Raw genomic sequence first — 22,108 nt, forward strand, 5'->3', positions numbered from 1 at the left:
ATTTATTTTTGGCTTGGCATGGGCTTTGAACTCAAGTAATGGCAACTCTGTGCCTTCTGTCACATTGCTACAGATTCATCAAGACTCTGAGTTCAAGTCCCAGGCTAGGAAAGAAAACTGGCAAAAAATCCAAACCAAGGAGCTTTATTATTTCAATTTAGTTAGTTAGTTAATTAATGAATTAATTAGTTCATTAATTTTGTCAACCACAGGTCTTGTACTCAGGTCATGGCAACTCTGACTCATCCTCACTCTCCCTAGGCTGGGGTGCACCCTCGGGTCCCAAAGCTGATCCTGAGACTCTAGGTCCAGAGGGCTTGCAGGAAGAAAAAAAAGCAGAACAGCACAAAAAGTGGGGAGCTGTAGAAGGCTCATGGTTTTCCAATTTTGTCTTTGCACGGTGACCATCCTGGGTCTGAATGACATGGTTTCAAAGTGGACCTGGCCTGCCATTGATGATGGCTGGCTGGCTATCGGGGAAGCCATAAGCCAACATGTCAGCATAGGCCCTGGGTTCAGATCCTAATCCTTACACTTACCAATGGCAGGAGATCACAAGAGACTCGTTCCTATGCATAATAATAAAGATTGAAACAGTAGTTCATGCATTTGTCTAGTCTAAAATTGCATGCAATAATCCTAGGATGCTGATTGATCTTAATTAATAGTTTATTAAGCATGAAAAGAATAATATTGTTTCAATGGAGATATAATTAATACCTAAGAGTTGGTAGGAACGTAGTAGATGTCATTCAGTCATAGATAGACAGCTCTGGAGCTCTTTAACAATATATATTTATTTGTATACCACCCTCTGCCTATCCATGTATTGCTGTTTTGGCCAAACTTCGGGCTTGATCTCAGTGCCTGGGAACCACATGACAGCTTAATTGGCTAGAGGCTTCTGTACTCACACTCACCCAATCATGAATTGGGCCTGCTAGGCCCTGAGTTCAGATACCAGCACTGCCAAAAATTTAATTTTTGAGTAAGAATCCGAGTATGACACATGTTTTCCTTTTCTGGGAGAGTCCAGGGTGGAAGGCATGATAGAGAACACATCTACAAATCTAAATGGTATGTGATAGGATGTAAGCAATGTAACAAATGGTATAGGTGTCATAAAAATCAATAAAATAAATCGTAAATAAATGAATAAAAAAAGAAATAAAATTAATAACCACACTGAACGTGATATGGACTGAACATCTGTATGGAAGTATAAATCCTACCACACCAAACAAGGTATCTACTGAACAGCTGTATGTAAGTATAAATCCTGTCTTTAAAATGTATACAAGCAGTATGTTTTCCATGCCTGAGGCTTGAATTCAGCCCACCCCAATGAGAAAACAATGGCGGGAAATCCTGAGATACTGGTTTCTGGACCAGGAAAAGTCATGGAATGTGATCGATCTCATCGAATGTGTAGTTCATGCATGATGTGACTAGGAAGTGATAGGCAAGACTCATGGGGTTTCGCTTATTTGTAAAGCAGTGTTGATTAAGCGTGACAATAATCATCACAGTCATGAAATGAAGGAATCTGGAAAGATCCAAGAATCAGTAGACACATGGTAGATTGGATTCCATCACAGGTTATCATCTCTCCTACTCTATACAAATGTGTACTTATTTGCATACTACCTTCAACTTATGAATGGATGACTGTTGTGTGCCCCCCCAACCCCACCTGGGGTTCCATCTCAGGTCCTGGGAACGGCCTTACTCCTTAGTGCCTCAGAGGCTGGTGTGTTCACATGGACCCATTCGTCAATTGGGTCTGCTGGTCCCCAAGTTCAGATCCCAGCAGTGCCAAAAGATTGATCTTGAATTCAGAAGCCAATTGTTGCACCTGTGTTTCTTTCCTGTGCAAGTCCTGGGTCTCAACTAGGATGAAGAATGCATGGGCCACCCTGTGGCCATGGGAATCGGTTGTTATCATGTGAGCCCAGTTATACCTGTCATCATATACTGAAGAAAATACACAATACATCCATGAATAGCATACAAAATAAAATAACTACACTAAATGCACAATGCAGTCCACACACGGATTTGAATATATATAACATGTTAAAATGATTCATTAATGGACAATTGCAGCCTCCCTGGTGCTCGATCTTTGTTCCTGGGAACTGACCAGCTCCTTAGTGGCTCACAGTCTGGTTTGATCACGTGGACCCATTGGGCAGTTGGGCCTCCTAGGCCCAAATTCAAATACCAGCGCTGCCAAAATTCACCCTGATGTGAGAAGCCAGTCATTGCAGCAGTTTTCCTGTGCTATGCAAGTCCTGGGTCTCAGCTAGGATGGAGAATGCATAGGCAACTCTATACTCATGGGAATAGGTTGTCATGCAGGTCACCACAGTTATATATGTCATCCTACAATAAAGAAAATAAAAAATACATCAATGAATAAGACACAAAATAAAGAAAATGACTACACCAAATGCAAGATGCTGCCCATCCATGTATTGAAATATAGATCCTGTGTTTAAATGATGAATTTATGACTATATTGGCCCCCACCAGGGCTTCATCTCAGGTCCTGGGAATGGCCTACCTCCTTAGTGCCTCATAAGCTGGTGTGTTCACCATGACCCATTCACCAATTGGACCTGCTAGGGCTTGAGTTCAAATCCCAGCACTGCCAAAAGATTCACCATAGATTTGAGAAGCTAGTCGACCCACCTGTTTTCCTGTCCTGTGAAAGTCCTGGGTCTCAGTGAGCATGGAGAATTCTATATAGACAACTCTATAGCCATTTGAATAGGTTGTTATCCATGTCAGCATAATTATATCTATCACCATACTCAATAAAATACACAATACATCCATGAATAAGACACAAAATAAAAAGAATAACTACACTGAATGCAAGATGCATACCACACTTGTAGATAAAGAGAGTTCCTATGTTTAAAAAAGGCTGGCTTGTTATTTTGTCCAGTGCTGGGGCTTCAAATCAGGCCCTGGACCAGGCCTGACATTCTAGTCTTCAAGGATGGTGAGATTTCCCTTCCCCCAAAGTGCAACAGAGCTACCCAGACCTCAGTTCAAATCCCAGCACTGACAAAAGATTCATTCTGTTGTCAGAAGCCAGTCGTTGAACATGCTTTCCTCTCCTATGAAAGTTCGGGGCTTTCACTAGGATGAAGAATGCATAGGCAACCCTATAACTATGGGAACAGGTTGTCATCCATGTCAGCACAGTTATACCTGTCACCATACTCAGTAAAATACACAATAACTCCATGAATTAGACACAAATTAAGGAGAAGTGCACCGAATGCAAGATACTGTCTACACATGTATGTAAATACAGATCCTATATTTAAATTATGAATTTATGACTATCTGGACCTACGTGGGACTCTATGTCAGTTCCTGGGAATGGCCTATCTCCTTCGTTGCTCACAGACTGGTGACCTCACCTTGACCCTTTCCCCAATTGGGCCTGATAGACTCTGAGTTCAAATCCCAACACTGCCAAAAGATGAATCCTGATGTGAGAAGCCCATCGATTCACCTGTTTTCCTGTCCTGTGAAATTCCTGGGTCTCAGCTTGGAAGGAGAATGCATAGGAAACCCTAAGCCAAGGTATTAGGTTGTCTTCCATGTAAGCACTGTTATATCTGTTACCTTACCCAGTAAAATACACAATACTTACATAAGACAGAAAATAAGGAGAAAAAGTACTCCAAACGTAAGATGCTATCCACACATATATGTGAATATAGATCCTATGTTTAAATGATTAATTTATGACTATCGTGGCCCACCCTGGGGATCAATGTCAGTTCCTGAAATGGCCTAACTCCTTTGTTGCTCACAGGCTGGTGTGGTCACCTTGAACTATTCACCAATTGGTCCTGCTAGGCCATGAGTTCAGATCCCAGCACTACCAACAATTGGATCATGCAGTAAGAAGCCAAGTGTGAAAATTTTTTTCCTTTTCTCTGAGAGTCCTGGGTGTCAGGCATGATGGAGAACACGTATACAAATTTAGATTCCATGTGATAGGATGTCATCAGTGTAATAAAGGGAATGGGTTTCATCATAGTAAAATCAACGGTAAATAAATGAATAAAACAAAAAGTACAAGGAACAACCACACCTAACGTGTATGGACTGAACATCCATAGTTAAGTACAAATCCTGTATTTACAATATATATAAATAGTATGTTTTCCGAGGCTGGGGCTTGAATTTTGGCTTAGAGTAGAGGCCTGACTTTCTTATTTTCTAGTACGGTGAGCTTCCCCTTTTTCCACAGTGCTGCAGATTTACCCAGACTCTGAGTTCAAATCCAAACCCTGGCAGAATAAATGGGGTGAATTGCAAGCCAAGGAGCTAATCTCTTTTAATTATGTCTTGCTCAGCAGGGGGCTTGAACTCAGGTTGTAGTAACTCTGCCTCAGCTTCGATCACCCTATGCTGGGGTGCAGCCACTTGGATCCTAGACCCCCAAGCCTTGTGCGGCAAAAATGTACAGAAAAAATGCAGCAAGATGGCCTTTTTATGTTTTCTTCCCTTGCACGGTGGGTCTCCTAGGTCTGAATGACACTGTTGAAAAGGGTACTTCACCTTGGATTGCGGAAGGTTGTCAGACTATTGAGGAAGTCATAGGTCCACATGGTAATGTAGGCCTTGATTTCGAATTCTAGTCCTGACACCAATCAATGGCAGGAGATATTAAGAGACTCGTTCCATACATGGGAATAACAAGGTAATATAATCAATGAGTTGATGGTGAATGACGCTCCTATAAAATTAGAGAGCATCATTTCAGGGGACTGATTTTATTTAATATTTATGAAGCAGTAAAAGAATACTATTACATACAGAATACAATATTTTCAGGATATTGATTGATTTACTTAATAGTTTGTTAAGCATGAAAGCAATAACATTAATTACACAGAGGCATTATAAATACCCAAGAATTGGTAGGAATGTAGTCTATATAACTGAATAATGTATAGACATCTCTGGCACACAATAAAGATACATATTTATTAGTGTACTACCATCTGCACGTCAATCTGTTCTTATTTTGTCAACCGCTGGGGCTCGATCTCAAGTACTCGGAACTGCCTGTCAGCTCAATTTGCCACAGGATGGCAGGCTGACACACACACATTCATGAATTGGGCCTTGTAGGCTGTGAGTTCAGATGCCAACACTCCCAGAAAATGAATCGTGTAGTAAGAAGCTGATGATGACATATGTTTTCCGTTCCTGTGAAAATTCTGGGTGTCAGGAAGGATGTGCAATACATATGCAAACCTATATCCTATGTAATCAATGGAATCACTGTTCTATGTTTCATAATAGTCAATAAAATGAGTAGTCAATGCATGAATAAAACAAAAAATAAAATAAGTAACTACACTGAATGCAATATGGAATCAACATACGTATATAAATATAAATCATATATTTAAAATGTACACAAACAGGATGTTTTCTAGTGGTGGGCATTGATTTCAGGCCTAAGGAACAGATTTGAATTTCTTGAATTCAAGGAGGCAAGCTTCCCCTTCCCACACAGTGCAATGGCAGGGTTACCTAGACCATGAGTTCAAATCCCAGTCCTGGCAGAAAAAAAAATGACATCTCCATGGTATGTAATGCCCAATTCGTAGGTATTTCATTTAGCTTCTATTTAATGAAGGTGATTGTTTAAATGCTTCATAAAGTATTAATTAAAATCGACCAGTGTCCTATAATGTAATTATGTATACTTTTATCCTCGAATCACTCAATTACTGCCCATTTAATCATGACATACATCTCATTCCTTTGGCAATCATATGAATAGGAATGAGTTTCATAGGATCTCCTGCCATTTGTTGGTGGCAGGACCAGGATTCAAACTGTGGGCTCCAGCTCCTACCACTTAAACCTGAGGATAGGGGACTCACAGGCCTGTCAAAGAACATCAGCAAAACCAATGATTAGCCAGGCATCAGTGACTTTCATCATTCCTCCTTAAAACTTACAAGGCTGTGAAAGGAGGATCGTGGTCAAAGTCACCCTAGGCAGGAAAGACCTTGAAACTCCTGTCCAACTTGTGCCAACAATGCCAGAAGTAAAGCCATGTGGCTCCAGTGGTAGAGAGCTAGCCTTGATCAAAAGCAACTCACAGCTTGTGCCCAGATCCTGGGTTCAAGGTTTAGGAACAAACAGACATACACAACAATCTGTGCCGCCATCCGGCTAAAGCAGGTCACACTCTTGTCCCCAACTGGATTGGAAAGAGTTCCCTTGGAATGGGGCTGCCATCATTTTGATTCCGCCCATTCTGCCTTCATCACAGGATTCCAGCCACACCCCCATTGTTTCATGGTTCTTTCTGACCAATGGGATACAAAAATGGTGGCCTTGCCCACATTCCATGCTGCCCTGTAGTACCATGATTCCCTCTGTTTGTTGACACCACTACCAGCAGTTAAGGAAGGTAGAGGTGGCTGAGTGGTGAGCAAGAGACCTGAGACCTACAAGGAGAGGCCTTCCTCAGGCCCACGATGTGCCTGCCTGAGTCCCAGCCCCCTCCCCACTTCTCCATGGAGCAGCATTTCAAATCTGGTGCTGCGGGCTCAGACCCATGGTTTCCTCAGGCAATGGTGCAATGGTGTGCCACGAGCCAGCTTGCGGCCCTAATCTGGTCTTTACTTTTTTTCTGGGTATGGGAGGTGTTGGATGCAGAAGATAGACACCTTGCTGTGTGAGCCCTTGTCTTCTGTGCTTGGTCAAACTTTCACCTGGAAACAGAGAGACAGAGACATAGAGAGAGAGAGACAGAGAGAGATCATCTTTTTCCTTGTACAGCCTGACTGTGCTCAGGTGAGTGATCAGTTGGAAAATTGCAGGTGCTGCATGGATGAATCTTCTGTCACCGGTCTGGATGTGTGTGTGTGTGTGTGTGTGTGTGTGAGTGTGTGTGTAGAAGTGGGTTGAAACAAGGAGGCCGAATGCTTTGGTAAATTCTACCTGCTATCTTTGGGGCATGTATGGGCTTCACAGAAGAGGTCGAAGGCCTGGAAGGGTGAGAGGCTTGAATGGGACACAGCACTGTTAAATTACAAGAACAAGTGATCTGTGTGCAATGGAGCTGTGTACTATTTTGGGCCTGGTTGGGGGGAGCTTCAGAGGACCTGGGAGTGTAGCCTGCAGGGGATGGCTTCCCAGGGGGACAGAGAGCATGGCCAACAATTAGTAAGGACATGAGTTCTGCTAGTATGGAGCACAACAGCATAGGTCAGACTCTGGGTCTTCTCTTAATGATATCTGATGGGTGAGCCCAACCCTATTTTAAATCTTGAGCTGTGATTTTCAGATCTCAGCCTCCTGAGTACCTAGGATTATAGGCGTGAGCCTCTGGCACTGGGAGTCTGGTTCTTTTTTGTATATTAGGATTTGACCTCAAGGCCTTAGGCTTGTCAGTCTGGTCTTCTACCATTCTAGTCAAACTTTTCTGTCTTGGGCATTTCTGAGATGGAGAATTAATATATGCTCAGGCTGGGCTGGATCATGGTCCTATTATCTGTGACAGGCATGAGCCACCAGGCCCATTCTTCTGTAGTTGGAATGGTAGACATGTAGCGCCACGCTCAATCATTGGTTTAGTCGGATTGGCCCAAACTCAGTCCACGGCAACAGATTCTTGACCAGAGGTGAAGCTCTGGGTTGGGCCTCAACCATTGGACTTCAATCTCCTCATGGGACAGTTGTGAGGATACAAAGGATTAATACAGAAAGATCTCTGGAGCAGGGACAGGCACAGAGGAAGGGGCCATCTGATAATGTTCTTGGCAATTCTGAGAGCATATGATCGGAAGTTACCTGGAAAGATCTCAGATGGTGTGTGTTATTAATGGTGCAACAGGAATGGGATTATGAAACAAAACATGGCTCTCTTTCTTTATTACCCTATCCCCATGAGGAACGGGATCCTTCACTTTGTTCAGTTTTGAAGCTGGGGAAACTGAGGCACAAATAAGCCGGGTGGCCTACTAATGACTCCCAGCTGACAGGAAGCTCGGCCTGACTTCTCTGCCATGCTCCCTAGGACAATGGGTGCTATTCAGTCCACTATTTGTGGTGGGAAGTCCACTTCTTTTCAGTCATGGGGCTTGAACTTTGGGCCTGGGGCAGCTCCCCGAGGTCCTCAGCTCAAAGCTAGTACTCTACCACTTGAGTCACAGCACCACTTACAGTTTTCTGGTGGTTCTTTGGAGATAAGAGTCTCAGAGGTGTTCCTGCCCGGGATGACAATAAACCACGATCTTCATATCTCAGCCTCCATTGTACTTAGGATTATAGGCCTGAGCCACTGGCACCTGGCTTAAGTGTAATTCTGACCTTCTTTCTTTCTCTTTCTCTCTCAGGAACTGATTCAAAGGGTGCTGGAGGAGGTGACCCAGCATCCCCATGTGGTTGGTACCAAGGTGGCCCTCTCATTCTGGCGGTAGGCTGTGGGTCAGGAGCTGTCTTGCTCAGTCTGTTGCACCAGCTCCATGAGGTAAGTCCCTCTGTGCCCTGGGTACACTGTGACAGTTATCTATTGTCCATTTAGCCTTACTGGAATCAGTACTGTGTTCAATGCTCTTTTCTAGCAAAAATTACTGGCTAAAATTATGATACATAGTTACAGAATGAAAATGTAATGCCATCTTAAGAAAGCCATTTAGGGTTCTGGGAATGTGGTTTCATGGTATGGTGATTGCCTAGCATGCATGAAACCTTGGGTTCAATTCCTCAGTACCACATAAATTGAAAAGGAAACACTGGAAGTGGTCCTGTGCCTCAAGTGGTGGAGAGTTAGCCTTGAGGAAAAAAAAAAGCTGAGGAATAATTCCCAAGCACTGAGTTCAGTCCCAGGACTGCCAAAACAACAACAGCAACAACAACAATTTAGTTAGTAAATGCAAAAAATAAAGAACCCATATTTGGAATATATAATTGGGTCTTCCATGCTAATACCTGACAATAGTCCCTAATTCATGTACTTTACCTATGTTAGGATACTGTGTTGAAAGAAAGTTTTTTTCATTAGGTCACGGCAATTAATGCCAGGAATGTGCTTAGATGTCAGGTGAAGATTAATACTGGAAAATTCAAAGATTCCAGGCTTTTGAGTGGGGTCACTGCTAATCACAATGAGAAGGATAGTCTAAGTGAGATTTGGAAATTATTTTGGTCAGTCATCACACCAAAAAGGCAAAAGCTAATTAACAGTTGTGACAGAAGAGAAGGAATAACTCCAGATGGAAAGAAAAAATGATAGTAACTAATGTATAGGAGAAACCATTCCAGGGAACCATGTTTGGTTATTGAAGAACTAGTTATCAACTAGGCTTATTCCTCATTGCCTTTAGCATTCAAAATCTCCTAGGCTAGTTCTTAATCTCAGTGTGATAAATGTATCTTCTTCTATGCTGTTCTTTCATACCTGATCTCCTTTGCTTTCTAAAAATCTGTCTTTCTATATTTCTCTATGAACATTTCCTGATATTAAATACACCTCCAAAGATGAAAGAGGATGCTAATGTAAGAGTCCCATAACTCATGAGTCATTAATGTAACAAAATGGAAAAGGAGGACATATTTATTGCTACTTCAATTTTTCTGAAAAGCTGCAATGTCACATCATTTGGTTCAGATTTCCATTCTTTGTCTACATAGTGACATTAAGTGCACATAAATGCAAATATTAACCGGATGCTGGTGGCTCATGCCTGTAATCCTAGCTACTCAGTAGGTTGAGACCAGAGGATTGTGGTTCAAAGCCAGCCTGGTCAGGAAACACTGGTCCATGAAACACTTATCTTCAATTAACCCCAGAAACCCAGAAGTGGTGCTGAAGCTAAAGTGGTAGAGTGCTCAAGTTGTGCTGAAGAGCTGAGAGACAGTGCCCAGGATTAATGTTCAATCCCCACAACCAACAAAAAGTGCAAATATGGCTTTAAGTTTCACCCAAAGGAATGATGAAGTCAATAGTAATCTTCCCAAATGATTTATTAGTGCACCTGCTTTTGCTGAGTTATTTTTATGGCTTCTTTGCTAAACATATGCTCTTCTTTAAAAATTGTCAAGTATTAGCTTTATAATAAACTTCATCTAATATTTCTTGGTTCAAAAGAGAAGTCTATACAATTGATGTCACTTAGCTTTCTTACTGTCTTAGTTTAAAGCCAACCCAGGAAAGAGAGTCTGTCAAACTCTTATCTGTAATTAAACACCAAAAAAGACAGAAGTGGAGTTTTGGCTCAAGCAGTGGAGTACTAGCTTTGAGCCAGGTGGGAAAGAAAGACAACTGTTAAGGAACAGGCGCCAGTCTCTAAGTTCAAGCCCCAGAACAGCACAAAGTAAACAAACAAGCAAACAAAACACACCCTGGGCATTTCTTTGGGACTCTCCTTAAAATAGTGGTGGTCCGAGAAGAGGCTGCTTTTGCTGATCATACTCACTGGATCCTGCTTTTTTGGAATCCTTATTGCTATGGAAAACTCAGGACCAGACTAAAGGAATTGATAACTGATTCCTGCAACAAGAGAATCATCTCAGGAGTGAAACATCCATCCATAAGACACTTAAAAACCTCCTTATCTTTGCTTTTTTGCAGTAGAAAACTTTTAAAACAAAGTTACTTCCTTTTGTTCTATGCTGGCCTTCAAATGGCATATTGTTTCCTTTTGTAACACTCTCAACCAGAAGTTTACAGACAAGTTTTATATGAGTAAAGGACACACTCAAACAAGTCAGGGACAGAGTTTCCTTCCAGCCTTGGATTCTTTTCTTGTACAGTAAAAAGGAAAGCAAGAGTTAACTTGAACTTTATCATTTTTCTATGTTCAATTCCTCTCCTGGGATCAGTTTCCACATCCAGTAACAGTTACTTCCACTTATTTCCAGTAACAATCTATGGTGCTGCTACAGAAAAAAATGACTGTTTTCTGGCTTCATTGAAATAGCACAAGGACACTTTGGACATGATGTAACACGTGTTTCAGAGACAACTTAGTAAAGAGAAATTCAATTTAAATTGCTTATAAATACATTATCCATGAGAACATTTTGTTCAAACTTCTTATGTGCTCTGTAAATTAATGTGAATTTTAAATGGGAAGAAGGTTCTCAGATCATTTTTTGTGAGTCTATCTGCTATGCATTAATTTCCCAAGTGTACATGAGCTAACAGTAAGAGAAACAATAGCAATTATAGGAGAAAAAGAAGTTCTGTGTTTATGTATAAGTGTTCAATACAATATAGAAGACTCTACAAATAAGAAAACATTGAAACAGTAATGCCAAGTCCAGTATGTAGATTTATGCGAGTGATATGGAGAAAGCATTACTCCTAAGTGGAACATGAAGCATGAGGCCACTCCCTTTCTAAATCACGCTTGCTAATCACGTAAATGTGCAAAAAGGAGAATGGAAGAATGATTCTGTTTCCAATGTAAGTCAGATATAGAAGAATAGACATAACTGGAAAAAAAGAGTCCATCTGAGAGAACAGGAATTATACTAGCAATGAACCTGGTGGCTAAGATCACATTTCTTTTTCTTTCCTTTTCTTATATTCTTTGTTTTGTTGTTGTTGTTCGTGGAAATTGAAATATGGGACAGGGCGCTGTCCCTCTGAAATGCAGCTCAAGGCTAGTGCTCTTACACTTGAGCCAAAGTGCCACTTGCAGTTTTCTGGTAATTATTGGAGCAAATAGTCTCCAGGACTTTCCTACCCGTGCTGGCTTTAAACCCCAATCCTCAGATCTCACAACAACTTGGTTTATGATCACATTTCTAACAGTATACATTCAGGATATGTAATGTAAATGTTCATCTATCTTTATATGAACTCTTGAGTTAAAAATATGGGCTACAGGTTAGACTTTCCACTCACAAAAGTGTTTGAAGTTTAAAAGTTAATACTCCTGGAAAAATAAAACCTAAGATTGTAAAGGAGTCTGGGAAGTTCAATTTGCATCCGGCTTGGACAGTATAGGCTTTGAGACACTACCTATAATTAACCAGCCAAAAGTTGGAATACCAGTCACGAGCAAGATTGCTGAATAACAGCTTTAGGTTTTTGCATAAATACATACAAACATACACATACACACAGAGGCACTTATAGGTGCACACAAAAATACACAAATGAAATAACTCTCAGCATATGTAGAAAAGTTAGAAAAGAGTAGAAAATAGATCCTGAGTAAGACTAGAATCAAGTGATAATTTTTAATATTAGAAAGCCCTCAAGTGAACTTTCCCCTAGAATTTGAGAATATTACATAGGTAGGGACCAGAGATAGTAAGAGAGTCAAGCAATAATTATTAATGGGATAGGATCCATGGAGGAATGAATCCGGGAACCCTGCAGGCACATCTGAAAATGTTCCTATCCTGTGTCAAATGTTAAAACATCTTTGAAAATAGTACATAAACAGTCTGAACAGTCAGTCTAGTGGATAAGATCATAGTAGAAGTTCAGAATTGCTAGTCTGTTTCTAGATTATATAAAGAAACTATGGCAGGACAATGTGATACAAGCCCGGAATTCTAGCACTCAGACAGGAGATTAGAGAGTGGAATTACATAACGATACCTTCCCTGGACCAGTTAGAATAATTTTGTCTCAGTAAAACAAACCAAACAACAAGAAAGGAATACACAGTTGGAGGTTTAGCCTTGTTAAATTAGAATTTAGATTTAAAATGTATTTTTTGGTTTTGTTTGTAATTTCATATTCTGTAGGATACTACAAAATTCTTTTTAAGTAGAGGGATTAATTGAAAATTTCACAAATGATTCAGGCATATTATTTGCCTAGATATTCTTTCAAGAGAGTTATAATTAGAACATAATTAATAGATAATTCGCACAGTTCATGTATACCATATTAATGTGAATAATCTAGACAGAGTTGCCAAGAAATGGATGACATTAATTTATACATTTAGAAAAACCAGTTTTTTAAGAGTTTGGTTTAATATGGTATGAAGAGAGTAATTGTGTGACATCTTCTTTCTTCTACCTATATATAACACAGGACGCCATTTCCTTATTTACGTGCCTCTGTATACATGGAGAAAAATGCTGGGTTTGGGGTTTATTTTCAGTTTTGTTTTTGTTTTATTGGTTCATCCTAGAGCTTGAACTCTTGGCCTGGACAGTGTCTCTGAGCCTGTTTATGCTCAAGGCTCAAGCCCTACCATTTCAACCTCAGTGCCACTTGAATCTGTCTTTTGTGGAGAAGTTTTTTGGAGATAAGATTCTAAGAAACCTTCTTTCCTGGGTGGGCTTTGGATCATAATTTTCCTATCTTAGCATACTGAATATCTATGATAATTAAAAAGTATAAATATAAATAATATTTGCAAGTGTTCTGATCTCAAGAATACCAGTGGAGGAAAAATGATGCAGCTCAGTTTATTGTGTTCTTTTCAGAACAAGGAGAGTGTCACATTAGCAGACGTGTAGTATTTTTTCAAAATAGAGATAAGGTATACATGATGTGAATTAAGGAATTTTAAGGTGTCCCTTACAAGTTGGAAACTGTTGGGCTAGGATGACTTTATGGCATAAATCTTGGGATTGATGGTCATAGAAATAATAGCTTACTCTTATAAAAAATTGCTTACTCTTGAAGAGTTAATTATTACACATGCTTCACAGTTTTATCCTCTACCAGAATGTGGCTATTTTTCTGTTTACTTCTCAATCTGTAACACCACATTGGAAAATGCATCTATTGCAGAATTACATAACATGCAAACAGGTACTGTTTTGAATCTCTTAGGAATGTTGAGAATTTAAAAATGAGTAGTTGTTAGTCATAGGTATTTTGAATTCTGTCCTCTTAACAACTTACTTACTTTTAAAAGTTATGGGTTTCCATAGCATTAAACTGTTTTCTCTTTTAAAATGAGAAAGTACTAAATTTATTATTTTTTGAAAAATTTGGCAAGTATATTGTGAAAATATTGTATAGTTGAATAACATTCAAGTTGATGACCCTCTGATAAAGAAGGGGTAATTAATTCAAATGAGATGCCACATAGTATTGACTTTTAAAATGTTACTACATAAAGAATATTATTTGCTGTGCCAATACAGTGAAATTATATTTTATGTGGCTTATTTTTTTAATTTTATTATGAAAATGATGTACAGTGGGGTTACAGTAATTGTAAAGTATTAAATCATAACTTTTCAAACTTGGTAACCCATCCTCAATTTTCTCACAGTTTTCCTTCACCCCTTCACTCCTCACAAGTTGTAATGTACATTTCCAACATATTGTCTTGTGAGTATTGCTATTGAATTGGTTTGCCTTTGGTCCTTTGTCTCACCATTATGCTTTTCCTTTTCCCTTCGCTAATTAAGGTAAATGTATACACAATACAAAATGAAATACGGCAGGGATAAACCATAGGGGAAAATCCCAAAGAAAACAGAAATGACATAGTTCATCCAAAACAACAACCACAAATGAAAAAAAAATCTGCTTCCATATCTTGGAATTCATTTTGCTTAGCATCAGCTAATATGCTTATATATACGCATAACAAAGCCACTGGAAAATAATAGCTGCATGGATACTATATCATGAAAACAGCATGTTAAATTTTTGATGGTGAAGGTGGAATTAGGATTGGTGAATTTGTGGTTCTGATAAAGGATTTTCAAGAGTTTTAAAGTTATGACAGGTAAAATTTAATTGTTCAAAATTTTTAACAACTTAGTCTATTAAGAAAATTTTAAATTTCCTGGAAGAATAGGCTTTCATACAAAGAAATCCAAGGAGACTTAGTAGAGAAGGAGCAATGTGGATGAAGATGGCTCTTTTTCACACTAAACACACAGACCTCAGAAACCTTGCTGTAAATCCTGTAAGTTCCCTTGAGAGTTGTCCTTACTCAGGAACTATATTCTCAGTGTTTGAAACAAGGTTGTATTGGAATTTAAATTAAAAGTTCTTAAAAAAATAAGGCATCAAAATTTGTGAATTTACCTTTAATTATCAAACATTAATTCTCTGAAAAAGATAATTTGAGTGAAAATATTTAGGGAGAAAGTGACCTCCAAAATGAAAGAAGGTGTTGGGGTTACATCTTTCTGTTTGCAACACTTTCCACAATGTCTTTGGACGTGAAGCAGTGAAACATAAAAAAAAATCTGATTGGATACTTCAAAATAATGATTTCACATTTTTATGTGGCTCACAAAAATAATACTCTTAATAATATGAGATAGTGAAGACTTCCTTTATTACATATGCCAAAAAGTTCAGAAAATAATTGAGCAAATGGAAAAGTTAATTTAAAAAGTTTTCTTAGAAGCCTTAGCTAAGTGTATTGTCTTCAGCAGTGAAGGGAGGCCAAAACTTTTTGATATAAATTGTGTTAGAATTTTTACTCCCTAAAGTGATTTTACAGAGCCCATTTGTCTCACTACAATGCAGAACTGATTGAATGAAGACATGAAAATAAATTCCACATCCAAATGAGGCAACTTAAAAGTTTTAAAAGAGAAATAATGAAGATGTAGCAGTGGTGGAGCCTGTAAGGTTCTTCAGCTTCACTAGACTTGAAGCCAAGAAGCTGTGATTAATTGGAACTCCGGCAAGAGCTAAGAGAAGGACATAGAAGTAGGACATAGAAGCATTGTCCTTTTGTAACAGACAGTTTCTCCCAAGTATGGGTGATTTAACTCTATTCTCCTCCATACATCTTGGTGAACAAATGCAAGACCAAGAGAAAAATAATCTATTGAAATAATTTTGCGTAGAATCACTTCACAGTTCCTGATATGGTATCTAAGGAGAATCTTAAGAGAGAAGATAAAAGTGCAGTATTTTTTGGTTTCCTCTAAGCATCTTGTTAGCAAAATATATCTTTGAGGTTAGACAACTCTGATTGAACCAATAAATGATGTATTACTTTTTATTGTGGGCACTTTAGACACAAGAAGTCTTTCAAGGTAAAAGAAAAAAAATACAGCAAATATTTGTGATCACAGCGTCTTGGACTGTTTGCTGGAGTCAAAGTTTGACATTAGATTTCTCCTCATTAACATAGATGTTGTTTCATGGCAACAAATGCAAGAGGGAAGGTTAATGGACTCACTTGGCCAATTAAACAGCATGAAAGAAGAAAATGACAAATAATATTTAATGAAATCATTTTGACCAATTACTTTGCCAGAAGAAAAAGGAAAAATATAATTCAAAATCAATTGACTTAAAACTATGAAGAAAGAGTAGTGAAGAGAGATTAGAGAAATATAGAGGATTGTTTTCTATCCAGTGGAGTAATGGGTTCTTGATCTTGTTTCTTCCATTCTACCTCACAAGCTACCAAGTGTGTCTCAGGACTGGATTATTCAGTTCAGACAGAAAACTCATAGAAGAAAGATACTGTTTAGAGCCGATGTAGGTGATTTATAACCTTAGACAATCAATTTAATTCTGTTCAAAATTCTCCCCTACCCCAAACTGCCCTCTTTGAACAGCTTTGTTTGCTTTTCCCAAGACTGCCCTTCATTAACTGATTAAAATTTTGAGAGGTCATATTCATACTCTCTAGAGATTGCTGTTTGGTTGTGATTTTTGTGTGTTTTTGTTTCTTGTTGTGTTTTTAACTGAATTTTAAAAGGTTGTGCAATTGTGTTACAATTAAATATATCCATCTAATTGTCCAGTGCTCCTAGATCAGAGTCATTCCTTCCATCATTCTCAACCAACCCTTTCTCCAAGATTTATTTCCAATTTACCACTTCCTTCATGATATGTGTACATTGAGTATTCTAGCTGTACTTGCCCCTTGTTCATTTTTCATTCATTCTATGTCTTTACTATAATTCCTCTCTGGTTTCAACTTCCTGATAGTCATTCTGTTAAGCTATCTATTAATACTTTGAAAGGTTTATATACATTCCATGGAGTTTCAATCCTGCATATTCTTGAACTGATGTCAGCTTATATTTCCATAATTCATTCATCTGCAGCAACAGTTTGCAAGACTGGAGACGTGAAGCACCTAAACATGATTTATTCTCACCCATTTGGAAGATTAATCTTTAGTCAAAAAGAAAGTTAAAAATGGATTAGAATGTATTCCTAACTATGAATTTTTATAAATGGCTTTGTACAATGGTGTGATTCTTTTGTTTTACATGGAATAATATTTTCTACTACCTATAAGTTTTGGAAAAAGAAAAAAATTAAAATTTATTCCTAGAGAGGAATATGATAGAAATTGAAGAAAGATATTATGTGTGTCATATCTCTGGTGAGTACCCATATTCAAGACTTAAAGTAATATTTCTTACTATGTTAGACAGAGGGAAAACATAAAATAACATATGATAAGGCAAATATTTGTGATTTTTAAAAATGTACCTTATTAAATGATGAAATTTATTAGGTAACGTTTGGGTTGAAATTTAGGAGGCTGATCTATTTAACACACTTCTGGAAGGCCCTTACTGAAAAACACAAATTGTGGGTGGTACTATTTCTACACTTTAATGAATGGTTTAACATGTTTGGCATTAGTGCTGTGTAAATAATTCAACTCTATTGTAACTTGCTCCCTATACTTGAAAAACTTGTAATGTCACTAAGTATCATCAACTTCTCAAATGTTATTTTGGCGAATACGATTTCAAAAAGTTTATTTGAAAAGGAATACACTTTCAGGAGATTAAATGTAGGTTATCATTGGTTTGAGAGTGACATTTTTATACCACAAAACCATGTTGTACTGAAGTCCCAGTGTTTGAAGCACTCCTTAGTGCTTCAAATGTTTTTCTGAATTACATTTGAGCTATAGGTCCAGATTTCGGGGCTTTGGTAGACCAATTATGGATCTATCCTTCCAGAAACTATTTTTTGGCCCACTTATGTTGCAATAAAATCTTTCGTTAATCATAGGTGAGGGGTATTAAAAATAATCTTATGACACTTTGTGAACTTGTTCACTCATATGGGCTGGTCATCTGTAAGTTGAATGTTTAAATTACAGTACTTTCTCTCAAATTTTGCGATCTCATCATTCATTTTAAGTAGCCTTGCATTTCACAATTACTTTCTGCTAATTCCTGCATCTCAAGGAATTGGGGCCCTGAAATATAGGAAAAGCGAAATTGAGATGGGTCTTCAATTACTTTGTGTTGATATGTTGCTTGGGCCATGGGGAGAAGTCTTGCCCCTGTTATCTGATGATGCAGGTAGGAATGCTTCACAAATATGGAGAAAACCAGTTTGGGACAAGCGAGTTAAACAATGAACAGAGCAGCAGAGTAAAATCCATTATAGATTAGAGGAAAAAATTGTTTTTTACCATGTGGATTCAGAAGACCAAGAACAGTTAGAATGTATCACAAGTTTATACTAAAAACATTGCACTGATACTTTTTATAGTCTAATATATATATTAAACCTAATTATTTATATTCAAATTCTATTTATTGGAATAAATAAATATCAATTTATTTGTCAAATTGTCAACTAATTCTAGTAAGTTTCATTGTGTGAAATATAAAATCAGTACATATAAATATAAAATATATAACTATATATAATATAATTAAAAGGCACACGTTTTGCATTGTTCTGTTGTAGTTACTGTATTAAAGGCAACTCTGTTTTAAAGTATTATTCCATTATCTCTACCTCAGTGTTTGATAGAGTTAGACCTAAAGCTTTACCATTTGTAGATTTACAGCATGGAGGCAAGAGGAAACCCTGTGATTAAAACATTATCAATTCAATGTCTAATAACGAGGAGAAACATATGCACTTCTCCTGCAACTATGAAAATATTTGGTGATAAAAAGGCAGTAGTGTAAGTTCCTGCCTGGTTGGATGGTAGACAGGCCAGGACATTAAGTTATCATGCATACGAACAATTTTTTCACCTTCTTGGCTTTAGCTACTTTTGAAATGGAGGTATAATAAAAATTATATTTTGATAAAATACCTTCTAGTCTGAACAGTTCTATTTGAACTGTTCATCTCTCTATGATCCCTTGTAACCAAGATTAGCTTTGTTCTAGTAAGACAATCTATGCTTTCATGGTAAGATATTCTGGTTGGTCTGTTCCCACATGGAAGAAGGGCAAAGGCTCAGGTAGACATTTGTTCCAGTAACACCTCATTTGGGAAAATGTCAGCTGAAGAAGTTTAGAAGTAGCTCTTAAGCAACGCTTACTTTGAATCCATTAGGTCCACAAAGCTAATTCAGTTGGATAAATAAGTACTTGAAAACGCCATCACCTTTGGACCTATCTATAAATAATTGAGAGTATGATCAAATTCCAAATAAAAAGACTTAAGATAGTCATTGACAAAAAAATTTGCAAATGTGAGGAATCGACTGATCAATATAATTTTTCCACTATTCACAGAATTTTAGGGAAATAAGATCGATAGCATTGTTAGGAACAATAAGGTTTCCTTGTTACAAGTAGGCACCCATAGATATAAGCCTGTATAATGATTGCATCATTAACTACTTAAATTTAGAGGATACTACATGCTTCAGCAGCATGTATACTCAAATTACAATATAGAGATTAACATGGCACTTGGACAAGGATAATATGAAAATGTGAGAAGTATTCCATATTATTCATCCTTCAGATGCAAGAAATGAAAAACAGTTATTAAAAAGTTGATTACAAAATTACAAGTGTAACAATATACGTAATTCATAGAATTAAATTTAGTTTGACATCAGTGTATTAAATCTTCACCTCACAAAGGCGTTTACATAGCATAAACTTTACAAATCTTTTCAAATTAGACAAAATTGTCATTTTATCACAAAGAAAAATAATATTAAGTCCTAGAAAAAAAGGAAGCAAACTGTTTCTATATGGAATGCAATCGGAAAGGACACATTAGTGAACCTATATGTTATAAAATAATGTAGAATTCAAAGAATATCTAGGGGAAAATAAAATAAATTATGAACATTTTGCAAACATAGAATATAGTATATTTTAAAATATACTTTTTCAGACAAGCACCAGAAATATTTTAGTTTCTGTACTACTCATTTCAACAGGTAAATTAAAATTATTTCTGATTAAAAAATCACAAACTCTGAAGAAAATATTACACATGTATACAAAAACTATTGAATACATTTTGACATCCAATGCAGGCAATTCACTTGGAAGAATTCCGCAGAATCCATGAATTTTTACAGGAAAATATTAGTGCTGCCGGGCACTGATGGCTCATGCCTATAATCCTAGCTACACAGGAGGCTGAGATCTGAGGATCATGGTTAAAAGCCAGCCTGGGAAGGAAAGTCTGTGGTACTCTTATCTCAAATAAACCACTAGAAAACTGGAAGTGGAGCTGTGTCTCAAGTGGTAGAGCACTAACCTTGAGCTGAAGAGCACAAGGGATATCTGGGATAGCTCCCAGGCCCTGAGTTCAAGCTCCATGACCGACCAAACAAAATATATTGCTCTTACTTCATTGTGAAAATATTTTGTAGGGACACAAAAGATGGACTTGCATTTTTGAAATTTAAGAAACTTAACCCGACCATTAGGACTTCATTGAACAATTTGTACAGCCTTCCACAACTTCATAGAGGTAGTGATACATACTTATCCTTTTGGCAATATCAAATACGGTTTCTTCTATGTTGTTCTTCAGGCCTGGTTTTATATAATGGTTCAACAGAAGGTGATCCAGCGTACCTTTGCTATCTCAATTCTCAGCAGTAAGATGTAAGGGTGTCACGAGTTCTTTAGTTTGGGGAAGTGGCGCTGTGGCTCAACCAGTAGAGTACTCGACTTGAGCTGAAGAGCACAGGGACAGCACCCAAGCCCAGAACTCAAGCCCCACAACCGACAAAAAAAAAAAACCCCACAACACCAACAAAAAACAAACAAACAAAAATATTTGGGCTGGGAAGGTGGCTCAGTGGTAGAGCATTTCCCTTGCATGCATGAGGCCCTAGGTTTTATTCCTCAGCACCACATAAGCAGAAAAAAAAGCCAGAAATGGTGCTGTGGCTCAAGTGGTAGAGCACTAGCCTTGAGCTGAAGAGCTGAGGGACAGCGTCCAGGCCCAGACCAAAAAAAAATTTTAAAAAAGAGTCCTTTAGTTTGGGCATTGGTATCTGTATCATGATGAAGTAAGAAAGAAGCCACTCTGGTATTATTCCACGTATATGCACTGTGCAGCGGTGTCCAGTCATCTACAGGTATTGCATGTGCCGATTGAGACACCAACTCACTGACAATGTCCAAGCGTCCACTGTAGGCTTCTCAAAGAGGGTTATACTCATCATCATCCCTACTATTAACATGAGTGGCCTTTTGGGAAAGAAGTCTCCGCACTGCAGTAAGCTGAATATTTTTGGCAGCCCAATGAAGAGATTTGCTTGGATCCTTCTCCAATTTTTTTTCTTGCAATTGATACCATTCCTTACTTTTTCATCTTGTTCCCCATATTCCTAAGAATTGCCTAACCAGAGACTTTGAGTGCCAGTGGGAATGAGGTGTCCATGTATTTCCCTAATAGTTTCCATTGGTTGAACTAGTCAGAAATACCCAGTGAATTTTCTGCATCTGTTTATTCATCATCATTTATTTTCTCTTTTTCCAATTTTACTATTCGAAATTATTCTAACTGGAGAGTAGGGAGTTGATGGAGAGCAGCAGAAAGATGTTCCTCCATATTCAAATGTACACACTGAAAATGAGGACCAGTGATGTCTACATGTGTAGCTTATTCTAGGAATGAGAAAAGAAGAAATAATGCCTTTTATATAAATGATTTGGGAAATGGCAGAGCAAAAAGTGAAATGATGCAACCAAAAATATAAAAGCAAAATAAATTAGGATAATTATGGAGCAATCATATTGTCTATGAGAACCAAGAAAGGGAGAAAGAAAGAGAGAGACAGATGTGTAATGACCTAGCTAGCCACAAAATCCATGCCTCTGATCAATTTATAGAGCAAAGAAAAATTTATTTCTAAAAGAGATGGAAATAGAATTTATGTATTTACTTGAAATTAGTAAATACATTTTAGTAGCCTACGTACAGAGATATAACTTTGAC

General features: G+C 37.9%; 1 pseudogene; it reads left to right on the plus strand.

The window, feature by feature from the left end:
* Positions 1-19,553: 19,553 nt before the first annotated feature.
* On the plus strand, positions 19,554-19,650 carry LOC122111039 (annotated as a pseudogene).
* The last annotated feature ends 2,458 nt before the right edge of the window (positions 19,651-22,108 follow it).

This window comes from Dipodomys spectabilis, unplaced genomic scaffold, assembly GCF_019054845.1.
Source record: "Dipodomys spectabilis isolate Male_0828 unplaced genomic scaffold, ASM1905484v1 ptg000084l, whole genome shotgun sequence".
NCBI lineage: Eukaryota > Metazoa > Chordata > Mammalia > Rodentia > Heteromyidae > Dipodomys > Dipodomys spectabilis.